This window comes from Zonotrichia albicollis, chromosome 9, assembly GCF_047830755.1.
Source record: "Zonotrichia albicollis isolate bZonAlb1 chromosome 9, bZonAlb1.hap1, whole genome shotgun sequence".
In the NCBI taxonomy this organism is placed as follows: Eukaryota; Metazoa; Chordata; class Aves; order Passeriformes; family Passerellidae; genus Zonotrichia; species Zonotrichia albicollis.
The window spans coordinates 22,222,150-22,235,108 of NC_133827.1; the positions used below are offsets into that span (position 1 = coordinate 22,222,150).

At 48.1% G+C, this 12,959-nt stretch overlaps 1 long non-coding RNA gene across 1 annotated transcript in view; it reads right to left on the reverse strand.

Annotated features, from left to right (window-relative positions):
• Nucleotides 1-350: 350 nt before the first annotated feature.
• LOC113459588 (uncharacterized) overlaps nt 351-12,959 on the reverse strand; it is a 79,056-nt gene continuing 66,447 nt past the window's right edge. The window contains exon 7 of the long non-coding RNA XR_012581597.1: nt 351-4,823. This is a non-coding gene — a long non-coding RNA (uncharacterized LOC113459588). The remainder of the gene's footprint in view (nt 4,824-12,959) is intronic.

Sequence of the window (12,959 nt, forward strand, 5' to 3'; positions counted from 1 at the left end):
GGTGATTTATGATCAAATCTAACACGCAGGTAGCAGGTGGCATTTCCACAGTTCCTGCAGGGAATTTATCCCAAAACGTCAAATTAGATTATCTGTCTCCTTCCATTGGAGAAAAATGTGTGAGAAAAGCACTGGCGGAAGAGGAGGAAGGAGGGGGAGAATGTTTGCTCTATTTTAAAATTATTATTTCAGCTTACAAGTGTTGAGGTGGCTGCAAAAATTCAGAGGTGTAAAAACCCAGAGTAACAGGGAAATGTCACTTTCTCCTTGTTGGCAGCATTTTCTCTCTGTCTCCCAACTTCTGCCCGTTGGAGAACATACTTAGTAGACAAAATTCTTGAAACCTGTAAAAGATTAGGAAGAATTTTTGGGTTTTTTTTTTTCCATTATGTAGTTTTGGAATGAGAAAAATCCTGATATGTTATTCCTGTATCTGTGATTTTAACAGTGAGGACAATGAAATAGGGGATTTTTCTTTCACTTGTGGGTCTCTGTTTGCTGCTGGGAATTAAACCAGGCCTTGCTGGGGCACAACAATGGGAATTCTTTGACTTTCCTGCTGAAATGCAGTGATCCCTTCACCTGTAGGAGAAGATTTCTGCAGCATCATCAAAAAAATTCCCTACTATTCCTTCCCTATCCCAGATAATTATTTGGTAATGCTGTTTCTGTGCAAATTAATACTTACAAAGAAATAAATGCATCATGATTGTGATTTTCTTTCCCCACTGATATTTTTCCTCAAAAGACATGAAGCCATTACCTGTCCTGACTTAACAGATTTGGAAACCTCGCCTTCAGCTTTATTGCCAAATCCACTTGGAAATTGATGGGATGTAGAGTAAACCCAGCAATTCCCACTCCCACAAAGGATGAACTCTGCTAGCTAGGATCCTGATGATGACAATGATTGATTGATTGATTGTTACTTATTATTATTGCACTGATGCTGGTGGTACCCTTAGGTTGGGGAAAGCTTTTTCTTTTATTTCCCCCACCAGTCCTAATAAATTATTTTCATTGCTGTGGGGTCATCCCAACATAGCTGTGATGACGTGCTGCTGTCCTGGCCTTTCTCCAGCATTCCCAGGAGGATTGTTGGTGTTTATATCTTCCTACCACCTCTGTTCCTTGGAGCAGAGGATGGTTTATCTCCTCTTTTAAAGAGCTTTGCCATATTCCAGCCCTTCCCTAAATCTCTGGTGCCTGTTAATGAGATTTGTTCTGTGTTGGAGCTGAGCTGACAGATGGGCAAGGACAATTTCCTGGAGTTTGGGATAGCTGGAGTGGGGGGAATAATTCTTGTGGCACCGTTTCTGCTTGGTGAGCATTTTTAGAGCATCTCTAGAAGTGCCAACCGCTTTTTCCTCTTGTTTTTCCCTTGTAAATCCTGCCTGAGGAGAGATTTCAGCTCCAACTTTCAGCTTCCTTTGACCTGAGCAGCTTGGGGCAAACCTGGGATCAAACCCAGGAAGTGAAATGGGTTTATTACCAAAATAAATTTAATTGAGAGGTTTTGGTGACCATAACCAAGTACTTTGCAAAGTGATTGTGCCTGATAGCAAGGTGGCTCCAGCTGAAGGTTTTGAGGACAAACCTGAGAAATATGGCAGGGTTTCACCACCAGGTCCCTCTCATCTTGTTCCAGAGGTGGAACAGATCCACCCAGCCTGGAAAATGCCATCAGCAAAGCAGGGCTTTCTTTGAGCTTTGCATCTCCCTTGAGGAAGGAGGGAGGTTTCCAATGATGTCCCAAACTTGTCCAGATGAAGCTTTCCATCTTCAGACACTCTGTTGCATCCTGAGACATCCAGAGGTGGTTTGGCATCCAAGTTAACTTTACCTTTGGTCACCCTAGCCCCAGAGGAGTTTTCTTTTAACTGCCCATCCAGTTCAGTTTTGGTTTTGACATCCGCCACTTGTCTGATTTATTCCAGCTCCCTGCTCTGCTGTGCCTTGAGGATCATGGTGGGGTGTGAGTGGTGTGTCAGCTGGGACACATTCCATTTCCTAGGGACATCCCAGGCAAAAAGAGCCATGAGCAAGTACCCAAACCATCAGGAGCCTCATCAACAGTGGGGTGACACCTCAGGGACTGGACGTGAGTCAGGTGATCCCTCCCTTCCTCCCCTTCCATCTTTCCATCTTCTCCTTCCTTCCCACACCAAGCCTCTTCCCTCGCCTCCCCCGTTCCGCAGTGAATTCGCGCTTTTGCAGGAGCCTTTCATCACTGCCACTTTTCCCTCTAGCCCCTGATCCGTGTGAAGGAACAAGGATGTCACTTGTTGGGGACCGGGGAGGGGACCCTGGTGGCAGATGGCAGCAGGGCTGAGCAGGGGCTCATCCATCACCGGCATGACGGAGCGGGGCGGCCGCTGCCGCTTCCCGAAGGATCGGCATTCCAAGGGTGAGCCCAACCAGGTAATTGCTGGAGAACAGGAGGCATTTTTCACCACTGACACGGAGGAGGGGGACAGGGCTGGGCTGTACTAATGCCACAGTGAAGGATGAATCCATCATGGGTTCTCCTTTTTTCCTTTTTTTTTTTTATCCATCCTGCTTTGATTGACGCTGAATTATTCCCAAATGCCAAGCATCTGGTGAGTCCACAGCAGAAACCTTCCCAGCTGCTGAGGCGCCGGGAAGCAGCCAGGCTGTGCCAAGATCCTGCTGCTCTTGTCATTGTCATCCCCATCACTGAAGTCAAAGGGTCACAAAATTTCCAGCCCCGTCTTCCAAGGGGTTGTGGTTTGGGTTGTGGCGCTGCTGCGACATTCCCATGTCCAAGATCCAAAATGTGCAAACAGAGATGTGGGAAGTGAGGAGCCCATTTCCCACTTTCCAATCATTACTTCCAGCAGGAACAGACACCTGTGCCAGAGCTTCACTCCTGCCAGATCCCAGCCAAGAAGCGTCTCAAAGAGGCTTTGTGGTTTGGGGACCTCATGCAGGTGGCAATCCCCCAGGATGGAATTGCAGTGGCATCGCTCCCTGTCTGCTCCAGGGTTTTTTGGTGCTCACGCTGCTCTGGCTCACTTGAGTTTGTTGTGGTTGTGCTTGGATGCCACCCAGGGCTGTCACTTAGACAAAAATAACACCAAAAATGTTTACCAGGCACTGGCTCGTGGGCTCGGTGTAAACTTAGAGGGGACCCCAATGTGAGGAGAGAAAAAAATAAATTGATCAAGGAGGGGGGAAAAAAAAATCATCTGTTCCCCTCTATTTTTAGTTTTAGACATTTGCAGAATCCAGCCAGTTCTGAAGCTGATTTCTAAATTTATTCTGTCCCTTTTTAGATCTTTCTGCATTTTCTCCCCCTAATTTAAGTCTCTTTTCAAGTATTTTTAAAAGTGGCAGTCAAGGCCAACTTTGCCTATTGAAGTTATCTCACATTTGTCTTTAGGAAAGAGCTAATAAATCAAGGCATTATCATGGGAATTGGCAGGACTATCCAAATCTTTATGCAGCAAAATTCAGTCCTAGGTTTCAGCTGTGATTTGCAAACAAATCCTAAATGCTGCCATCCTCCCCAGAATGCATCCTCTGTTGGGAAGCAGTTCTTGGATGGTGTTGAGCAGGAATTAAAAGACTTTAATTCCTCATATCCCCCTGGTCTGCCACAAGTCATTCCCACAGCATAGAACCATTAAAAGGTTTGGATTGGAAAGGACCTTAAATATCATCTTTTTCTAGCCCTGTTCCACAGCCATTCCTCTAATTTCAGCCATTCAAAATTGAGGCTTTAGGGCTATATTCACTAAACTCACTGGCTCCTTTGCATTCCAGAGCAGCATTGGCTTCTGCTCTCACTTCCATCAGGGTGCTCCATTTCCTCATGACCACGTTCAGGGACACGCGTCCCCTCAGTATTCAATCTCCCTCCTCGTGTTTTCCAAGCAATCTCCTCTGTTTTCCTTTGCTCCCTGCCCCTGCAGCTCTCCGTTTACTCTGCTTGAATCCATTCTGGTCGAGGCAGGAGGAGCTATTCCCTTCTGTCAACACTGGCAGAGCAGAACAGATTCCACTCGCTCCATTCCCACTCCTGCTTCTCCCAAGATGGAAGTCATTCATTCACGGGCTAGAGAGACAACTGTATTCCTTCCTCTTCCTACTTATGGAATATTTTGACATTTCCCCATGTCTGTTTTGATTCAGTCCCATCTTTAAATAAATTTCTGCCTTTCTCATGGGAAGAATTCCAGGAGATCCTAGCCAGGATGCATCTTTCCAGCTGAGTTGCCTCTGTCGGGATATTGAGGAAACAGGGAGAGGTTTGGGGGGATTTTTTTTGGGATTTAGGCAGAGCCACACCAGGGCAGCATCACAGAGGTCTGCACTCCCCATCCTCTGTGTTTGGTTATCATCTAACCAAAGACTTTCAGTGCTCAAGTAAAAAAGGAACAGCACATTTTTCCAAAGTGGGGCCAGGGAGGAATTCCTGGGTTTGATGGAATACTCTGCTAGGAAGCAACAATTGGAGGATTTTTCCAGCCATGAACAAAAGCAATTCCCAGACTTGGTGAAAGGTAGTTTATCTGGCTGTCCTTCTCAGCACTGTGCGTTTGGAATTTGGGAATTCCTGAATATTGCTAATGAGGTGTTTGGCTTCTACTGAGCAGGAGAGGGCTCTGCTTTTCCTTCAGCCAGAGATGCTTAGGCATCTCCTGGATCCCTGGAGGGATTTTCAAAGCCCATTTGAAGTGCAGAGGGCAGAAAAGTGTCGCTCATTGTCTCATCCAGGATGTCCTGTGAAAGCCAACCCAGCTGCCAGGTGGAAACATTCTGGTGCTTTCTTCCCTTCCCACATTTCCAGGCCAGGTATCCTGCAGAGAACCAGAGCATCAATTTGTGGCAGGCTGTGATTTGTTGTAAAAAAACCCAAATACCCTTAAATACCTCAAAAGGTGGATCACAGACACCCTGTGGGATGTAGCCCTGTCACCACTGGTGGTTACTGCCACAGGGCAAAGCCCAAGGAGGAGTTTAGGAATACCCACAATTACACATCTCAGTGGACATCCAGCTGCAGGTGGCACCGGCAAAGCCCGGCAAAGCCCGGTGGGATGCTCCCTCCCTCTCATTTATGCCCTTCCCTGCCCTGGGCTGCTTGGGGAGTGCTGGTGCTCCTGGAGCCATGGCAATTCCCACCTCCCCAGGAGCTCCTCGCACCTTCTCATCACCTCATCAGCCCAGCCACGGGTGTGCTCCCCTCCCTCCGGCCCGGGGGATGCATTCCGCCTTCCCTGGGAAGGCTGGGGCTGTGCAGATGGGCTTTCATTCGGCTTTAAACCTGAGTTACACTGGTCTCATCAGAGCCACATGTCTGTACCCCATCTGGGAGCTTCCCAGATGGAAATCCAGTTTCAAATCCATAAGAAAATGAAATTATGAATGGCTTTGCACCAGGTTGTGGTCAGTGATCCCTGGTGGTGCCGTGTATTTCAGACTGTCTATTAAATACCTCAATTTTAGATAAAATCTCTGCTTTAATTATGGTGAGGTTATCACCTTGCTGTAAAGGTCTTTGAGCTTTCCCTGAAGCATCTGGCTGGGACTGGGTGGAGTTTTCCAGGCTCTTTCCAACACCCATGGGAAGCACAGAGCAGACAACAAAATGTTTTATGCATATTGACAAACAACCCTGTTAGAAATTCATCTTGCCGCTTCCTAGGTGTCAGCACTCCTTATATTTAAAGAAAAAAGACATCCTTTCCCTCATTTGAACGTTGTTTTAGCCCTATTTTCTTGCAGATTTTTATTTAAGGCAGGGTTGGATGGGTTTGAGGGAGCACATCTGGTTTGGGGTATCCAGACTGCTGAGGGATGCTCTTGGAGCAGTTTTTGAGTGCACACACCCAAAAATAAACCTTAGGGTGGGTTAGTCCATGGCATTCCCAGCCCACATAGCTCATGGCTGCCTGCCCAAGCTGTGCAGGAGGACACAGGGCCCAGCTCATACCTTTTCCTGCCCTTCCCTTGCTGGAAGGAGCAGATCCTCAGTGGAGAGGAAGGTCTGGAGGAGGGGATGGGCACCTCTGGAGTGTGCAGGGGGTGAGATGCACTCAACCCAACCAGCAGTACCTTGACACAGGCTAAAAGAGGGCCAAGAATTCCTTTAGGAAGCCCTCAAAAAGGGGGAGAAAGCCCCAGAGAACACTGGTGCTGGGATCCCAAATCCTGTGATTAACACAGGAACAGCAGTGGTTTTTCCAAGATTAATTTCTCAAGGAGCGAAGAGCCCTGTGGGTTCAAGTAGCCTCATGCACACCCTTCCCCCTGTGTCCAGTCTGGCCACCAGCCACCTTGTCCCACAATTTTGGCCATCTAGGGAGCCCTCATGGGCTCTGCTGGGCAGCATGGCCACGATCTCCCCTTGGGATGGGACATTCCTGGCTGTTCCTTGAGGCTGAGAGAGCTCTCTGTTAATGGCAGATTTTGGATGAGTCTAATTCCAGTGTTGTCTGCTCTTTGCAGCTGACTGCACACCAGTGACTGGGACACCTCTCAAGGTTTGGGATTCCCTGCCTGGACTGAGAAACCCTTCCCTAGCCCAGGCAAAGAGATTCTGTGCTCCCAGACCCATGGTAAGCTGCTCGTAGCAGGTGACTCAACATCACAGAAATCCACATAATTAATTCCTGTAGACCTAAACTGTTCTCCCAGTCTGCAACTAAGATTGGGCTTAGCCATGCTTTAGCTCCATCAGGAGTTTAGAAAGTGAAAGGTTGTACTCTGAACCCCATGGCTCAGTGGGAGGGTCTCTTTACCCTTTTGCATTTTCAGACTCTGTGTAAATCATTTCTACATCAATTTTCCCTGAATCCATGTAACAGAGCAACTTTGTCATTGCACTTTGTTGTGTTTTTATAAACCCATCTCTAAAGTATTTTTCTATTGATGGTGATTCTTTGAGCAGCCCAAAATCTGCCTGAATTTATGACAGAGAGAGGGCTGGTCCTTCCCTCTCCCACCCAAACAACCCAACCCAAGCCAGCAGGAAGGAACAGCTTTAGCTGGAAACTCTGCTGGGCTCAGCAGTGCTGCAGTCACTAATTCCAGGGGAGCTCATGCAACAAATAACAGGTTCCTTCTATTTTTTTTCCTTTTTAACTGGAAACTTAGGAGCAACAGGTCGGTGCTTCTCCTCACATATGCCTCCCATCGTTGCCTTTTGTTGTTTTGGCTGCAGCTTTCCTCGCAGGGCCCCGCGAGCTCACCGAGCAGCAGATGGCCTCCTCCTTGCTTCATTTCCAGCCCTCAGCTTTTCCCACACTAAACCAGACTTTTTCAGGCACTACTAATCCCCTGTGCCTGTCACTGCTGGAGAAAAGCATTAATAACTCCAGTTATCCTGGAAATATCTGTCACCCACATTTGTTTTGCGTTTCCCTTTGGGTAATCACGCTCCAGATCTAATTACTGCCGAAATTTCTTTGTGCTGCGATGAGCAGCGTGGCTTGGGTTCCCTTCCAGGGCTGGGGGGAAGTTTGGCTCTGCCGATGGGGGCAGATCTGAGATGATTTACACCAGCTGAGGAGGGGCTGCTCCATCCTCATCCCGTGTGTGGCTCGGGGCTGTGGGGATGGATGTGATGGATGGCCCCAAAAACCACCCAAAAACTATGCTCCTGCAGAGTGGGGAAACCCAGGAAAAGCAGGGGCAGACTTGAGTTGCGTCAGGTAAATTAATCCTCAAACATCAGAGGTTTATGTCCAAAAAGGAGACAGAGGAGTCCTGTTACTTTATTCCAATAAAGGGAGAGGCCATGGGGCATTCCCCTGGGATCTCTCAGGTTTTTGGAGGACACAGCCTCCTTTTTATCCTGATTTCCCAGCCACATTTCCCTCTCTCTTTCCCCACTGGCTGAGGTACTTGAGAGGTACAGACTTCCCAAAACACCTGATACCAAAGATTCCCCTCTAATGTATAACCCTCCCTTTTAATTTTTAATTCTTATGGAATTTAGGGGTTTTTCTTCCCCATTGTTTCTTTCATCTTTCAATGTCGAATGTCATTTATCAGCAAACCTAAAGTTTATTTGTAAAAGCAAATATCTTTTTCCATTCACCAGTCAGTGGAATCCTTCCCATTGTTTCTTTTGTCCCCCCAGTACTGGTTTTATCTACCAGCAGACACACAACTTGTTTGGAAACACAAATCTGCTATTCCTCTTGGTTGGGATGGGTAAATTTAGGATGAATTGTTGGGAGAGCAAAGAGAAAGGGAAAAAAAGGGTTTCCATCCTCTCTCCTCTGGCAAGGAGCCAGAGCCAGCCCTGTGACAGCAGCGACATGGGTTCGGTGACACGGGGCGGGCGCGTCTCCCATTGTCACACACATCAGCGAGGGTGGCACTTGGGAGCCACCGTGACAAGGACACAGCCAGACTGGCTGGGTTTCCCTCCTCCTCCTCCTCCTCCTCCTCCTCCTCCTCCTGGTGGGCTGCCTCCCATCAGGGCTGGGCTTTGGGGATGCTCAGCAGAGCAGATGGCGAATCCCCGAGTCCCCAGGGAAGCAGCGCCGGCTGCCCCGCAGGTTTTCAGCCAGGTTTCATGGATCAGCAGTGACACACGGAGAGGAGACAGCTCCTCCCCACCTGCCACCGGCAGGGAGCCGTAGGACCGTCCCCTGGGAGCATCCTGGTACCCACAGCTCGGGAACTGCCAGCACTGGTCAGACCGGGAGAATGAAACCTCAGCCTAAACTCTGAATAAAGGGGTGGAAAGTCACTGGGTCTGGCATAAGGGGAACAAGGGGATCAGGCAGGGCTGGGAAGGTGGCAGGGCCAGGGTGGCTCTGGTTTTATCCATAATTCACTCACACAGCTGGGACCAGGATGGGTTCAGGAGCAAACCAAACAGGACCATTGGGAATGGCCATGGGAAAGGCCCTGGCACCAGGATGAGCACAGGTTATGGCTCCTAACAGAGGGAAGTGGGGCAAGGAGCACACACATGAGCAAAATTCCCCAGTTATCCCAGAGGGAGCAGGACTGATGGCATCATGTGACCCCAAAGGGACTCAGGAACAACCAACCCCAGCACCGGGGCTGGAAATCTGCAACAAGAACTGCCAACAATCTTAAATCAATGGATTTGGGATCTTTCCTGGCTTAGCTTTAGCAGCTGAGGCCGTGGAAGAGAATTGATGTCCTGGACAAAGCTCAACCAATCACTTCCACCCAGAGAGAGGCAGAAGAAATTGATATGTTAACCACAAGAAGGAAGAGGGAAGGACTGGGTTTTGCTCGGTTTGCTCCCCAGCAGTACCCAGGACATGAATGGAGAGAAAGGGGCTGTTAAAAAATGCAAGGAATGAGGAAACAAAGGAGAGACAAGATGTCTTTTCTTTTTTCCTTAATTAATCTTGGGAGGTGATGACAGCAGAGGATGAGGAATGGGAAGTAAATGTTCTGCTAACAGCCTTTCATAGAGATCCCTGCCTTTGACAAATGAGCTCGAAGCCACAGGCCTGGAACCAGAGCTCTGCCAGCACATCGGGGAGAATCCAGCGGTCAGAGCCTTGGAGAAAAGGGTTGGGAGGGGAAAACCACTCAGATCCACTCTGCCTGCTCCGGACTTTCTCAAATATTTGCTGTTCTGCTGCCTTTGCTGCATGTCTGAGGCTACCTCTGCTCCAGCCACCCCTCCTGTGCCATAGGAGATGCCTTTAACTGGAATTTTAGCACCCAGAGCCCCCAGATCTGACCAAAACTTCAGTGCTCCACCACTAGTGCTGGATCCAGGATCTGTCTTGCACCTTTTTATTTTATTGCTCTGGAAAAATTTCTTGATTTTTTTTTTGTGCTTTTATCCCAGGCTACATCAGAGAGGTCTCATGAGGATAAATATAGGAAAGGCTGGGAATGTATTAAAGGTGGACAGCAGCAATTGCAACATTTTGTGGGACAAAATAAGAAGGAAGAAATAGAAGAAGCAAACAGAAGAATGGGAATTAAACAGAACAGAACAGAATAGGATATAAAATAAACAGAATTAGAATAGAATAGAACAGGATATAAAATAAACAGAATTAGAATAGAACAGAACAGAATAGAATAGAATAGAATAGAATAGAATAGAATAGAATAGAATAGAATAGAATAGAAAAGAAAAAAAATAGCCTAGAAAAATAGAGTAGAATAAGAATAATTAAAAGACTTTTTCAACACAGTAATCCTACATTTGGGAGGGATTGTCTTTTAATTTTGTCATCGTGGTATTTCTGGCATTTTGTTCCAAGACCTGAACAGAATTTTGTGTTTTTTTTATTTTTTCTTGGATTCTGATTATTCCTCAGCAAATTAGGGCTGAAGCTGGCAGTGATCACCTGAGAGCAGCTGGAGACACGGAGCTCTAATTCCCCTGGGACAATCCCAGCTATAAACTTTATTGCCCTATAAAGAGGAACCTGCAGCATCAGAGGCTTTTCAGGGATCAATAAAATCAACGTTAACTAAATTGTCAGCAGCCACTGTCCCCTCCCCCAGCCTGCTCTGCTGTTCTGTTCCAATTAGGCTAAACTGGGGCTCTGGATTTTGGGTGGGAGCCAAACTGTCAATTCCATAATCGGTTATGAACAATGTAAGCAATGTCTGCCTAATCTGTAAACGACTAACTCGTCTGAGAGGCTCCTGTAATGATGCTAAAACAACCATTGGCTTGGGAATTATTCGTGTCTGGAAGGAGGTGGGGGGGGAAATATTCCCCCTTGGGAACTGTTGATCGGAAAATCCCAGAATGATTTGGGTTAGAAGAGACATTAAATGTTGTCTTGTTCCACCTCCTGCCATGACAGGGACAACTTCCACTATGCCAGGTTGTTCCGAGACCATCCAACCTGGTTCTGGCAGTTTAAGCAACTTCAGAACCCTCTGCAACCTCTTTTCTTAGGGTAGATAGGAAGGAAATGCAGAGGGGGAAAGGGGGAAATTCAAGGAGGGCTGGATTTCAGGTATTTTTGGGGACACAGCTTGGTGCCCTGTATTCTGTAAATAGGGTGGGAGCAGAGCTGGGGCACCCAGGGGCTGTTTGGCATTGGGTGTGGGTGAAGTACCTGGGATAAATCCTTCATCCATCAGGATGACCAGGAATGTGTCAGCCACTCCAAACACCAGAATATTCAAGTGGAGGCAGCCAGGAATTCCCTGCAGAGAAGGAACTGCAGGACACACAAAGGACCCACCACATCGGGCATCATTTACCAGGTGTGAGAAGGGGCTGTGGAATGCAGACATCTCCTGAGGAATGAGAGCCCTGCTGGTGAGGGGCAGAGGGAAAAGGGGAAAGAAAACCAAGGAAATCCCACTGACCCCAAGGTCTCTCCATGGCAAGGCCCTGTCTGCAAACTGAGCAGCAAAACCAGCCTGTGGAAACCACAGGAGCTGCCTGGCACGAGAGTAAGGCCAGAAGCACAATTTTGGGGGATTTGGGAGGAAATTACACAATATGAGAGAGCTGAGGTCTGAGCTTCCACACAGTCAGTGGCAATGGGAGGGTGAGTTTTTGGGAAGAACACCTGATTTTTCCCCTGCTCACTGCACATGAAATTCCAGGAGGATTTCCCAAACGGTAAATCCATCATTTCCCCTGGAACACATCTCCAAGGCTCCCCTTTCTTCATCTCCAGCAGCACAGGTAAGAATAGCAACGATAAAAAATTAAAAGCTACAATAAACATTATTGATGCCATCCCTAACGAGGCAGAGGGAGAGAAGGAAGAAGAGGAGAGGATGCTGAGGTGATAAATATGGTGTGTCAGCCATAAATTACAGCCGTCATTAGGCTCCTACAGTGGGGCCTGACAAATTGTTTTGGGGAAGTGCAGGCTGAGCTGCACCTTCCAGCCTCACTCAGCTATTCTGCACCTTAAAAGAAAAAAAAAATCAATCCAATCGATTCTGTATCAATCTGAGATACAGCTGGAATTGTGCTGCTATTGCTCCCTGACCTGCTGGACTCCTTGGGAAGAATGAAGGCTGTTTGCAGTGGCACTGGGCTGGGTTTGATGGAGGAAGGCTGCAGGGCTTGCTGCAGGTCCCAGCTGGGTTTGCTGGGTGCTCACTTCTCCCAGTTCCAGGATTTGTGCTGTTTTTTCCCTAAAGGATGGGCTTTTCTGTGGTTGGATGGGGATGATGCCCAGACGGGCCCTTTCAGCACCCAAATCTGAGGGGTGGGAGCTGTCTCAGGTGGTGCTGTGCTGATGAGGGGACAGCAGCTGGTCCTGGAATTCCCAATTCCGATGGCTGGATGCCCATATGTGACCCTCTGGTGGTACAGGATGTGCACCCACCTCCTCCAGAAATTTTGTAATTCCAACCCCTTCTTCCCAACCTGATCCCAACTCATGGTTAATAAGGAGGGCTTTGATGCCCTCAGGGTGATCCCACCTTTCTCTGTGCACAGAGACCACCGTGGATTTTGAGCTTCCAGCTCTCCATGCTCTCCTACCCCAGCTCTGAGCTTCATCCACCCCCAACCCTTCCCACCCCTGCAGCTCCCAGGTGTTTTGTGTGAAGCAACAACTCCTGCACAGCCAAAAGCACCCCAGGATTGCCCCCACCCCACACCTTATAGACCTCAACTTGCAGGAAAACAGAGCAAAGGGGGAAAATCCATGTGCAGGTGTGGTCTTCACAAAAGCCGTTCATCCCAGGGCTCTTCCCAAGAGGCCCTGAATGAGATTCCTGCAGTGCATGATTTGTTTTGTGCTTCTCCTGCTGGCTCAGATGAATCTCTGCTCCTGAGGTAGTGGTGTCATCTCTGGGAGATGTACAGCAGCAGGAACCACGGAGCCCCATCAATTGGAGACAATTCCTGAACCATCCATCTTCCTTCCCACTCTCCATCCCCTCTCCTCTCCTCAGGACAAGGCCAGGCCCTGCAGGCACTGCTGCAGCCCCTGCTTGGTAGACTAATAAATATTAAAAACCTTTCAGGATTGGAAAAACAGAGGGATTCT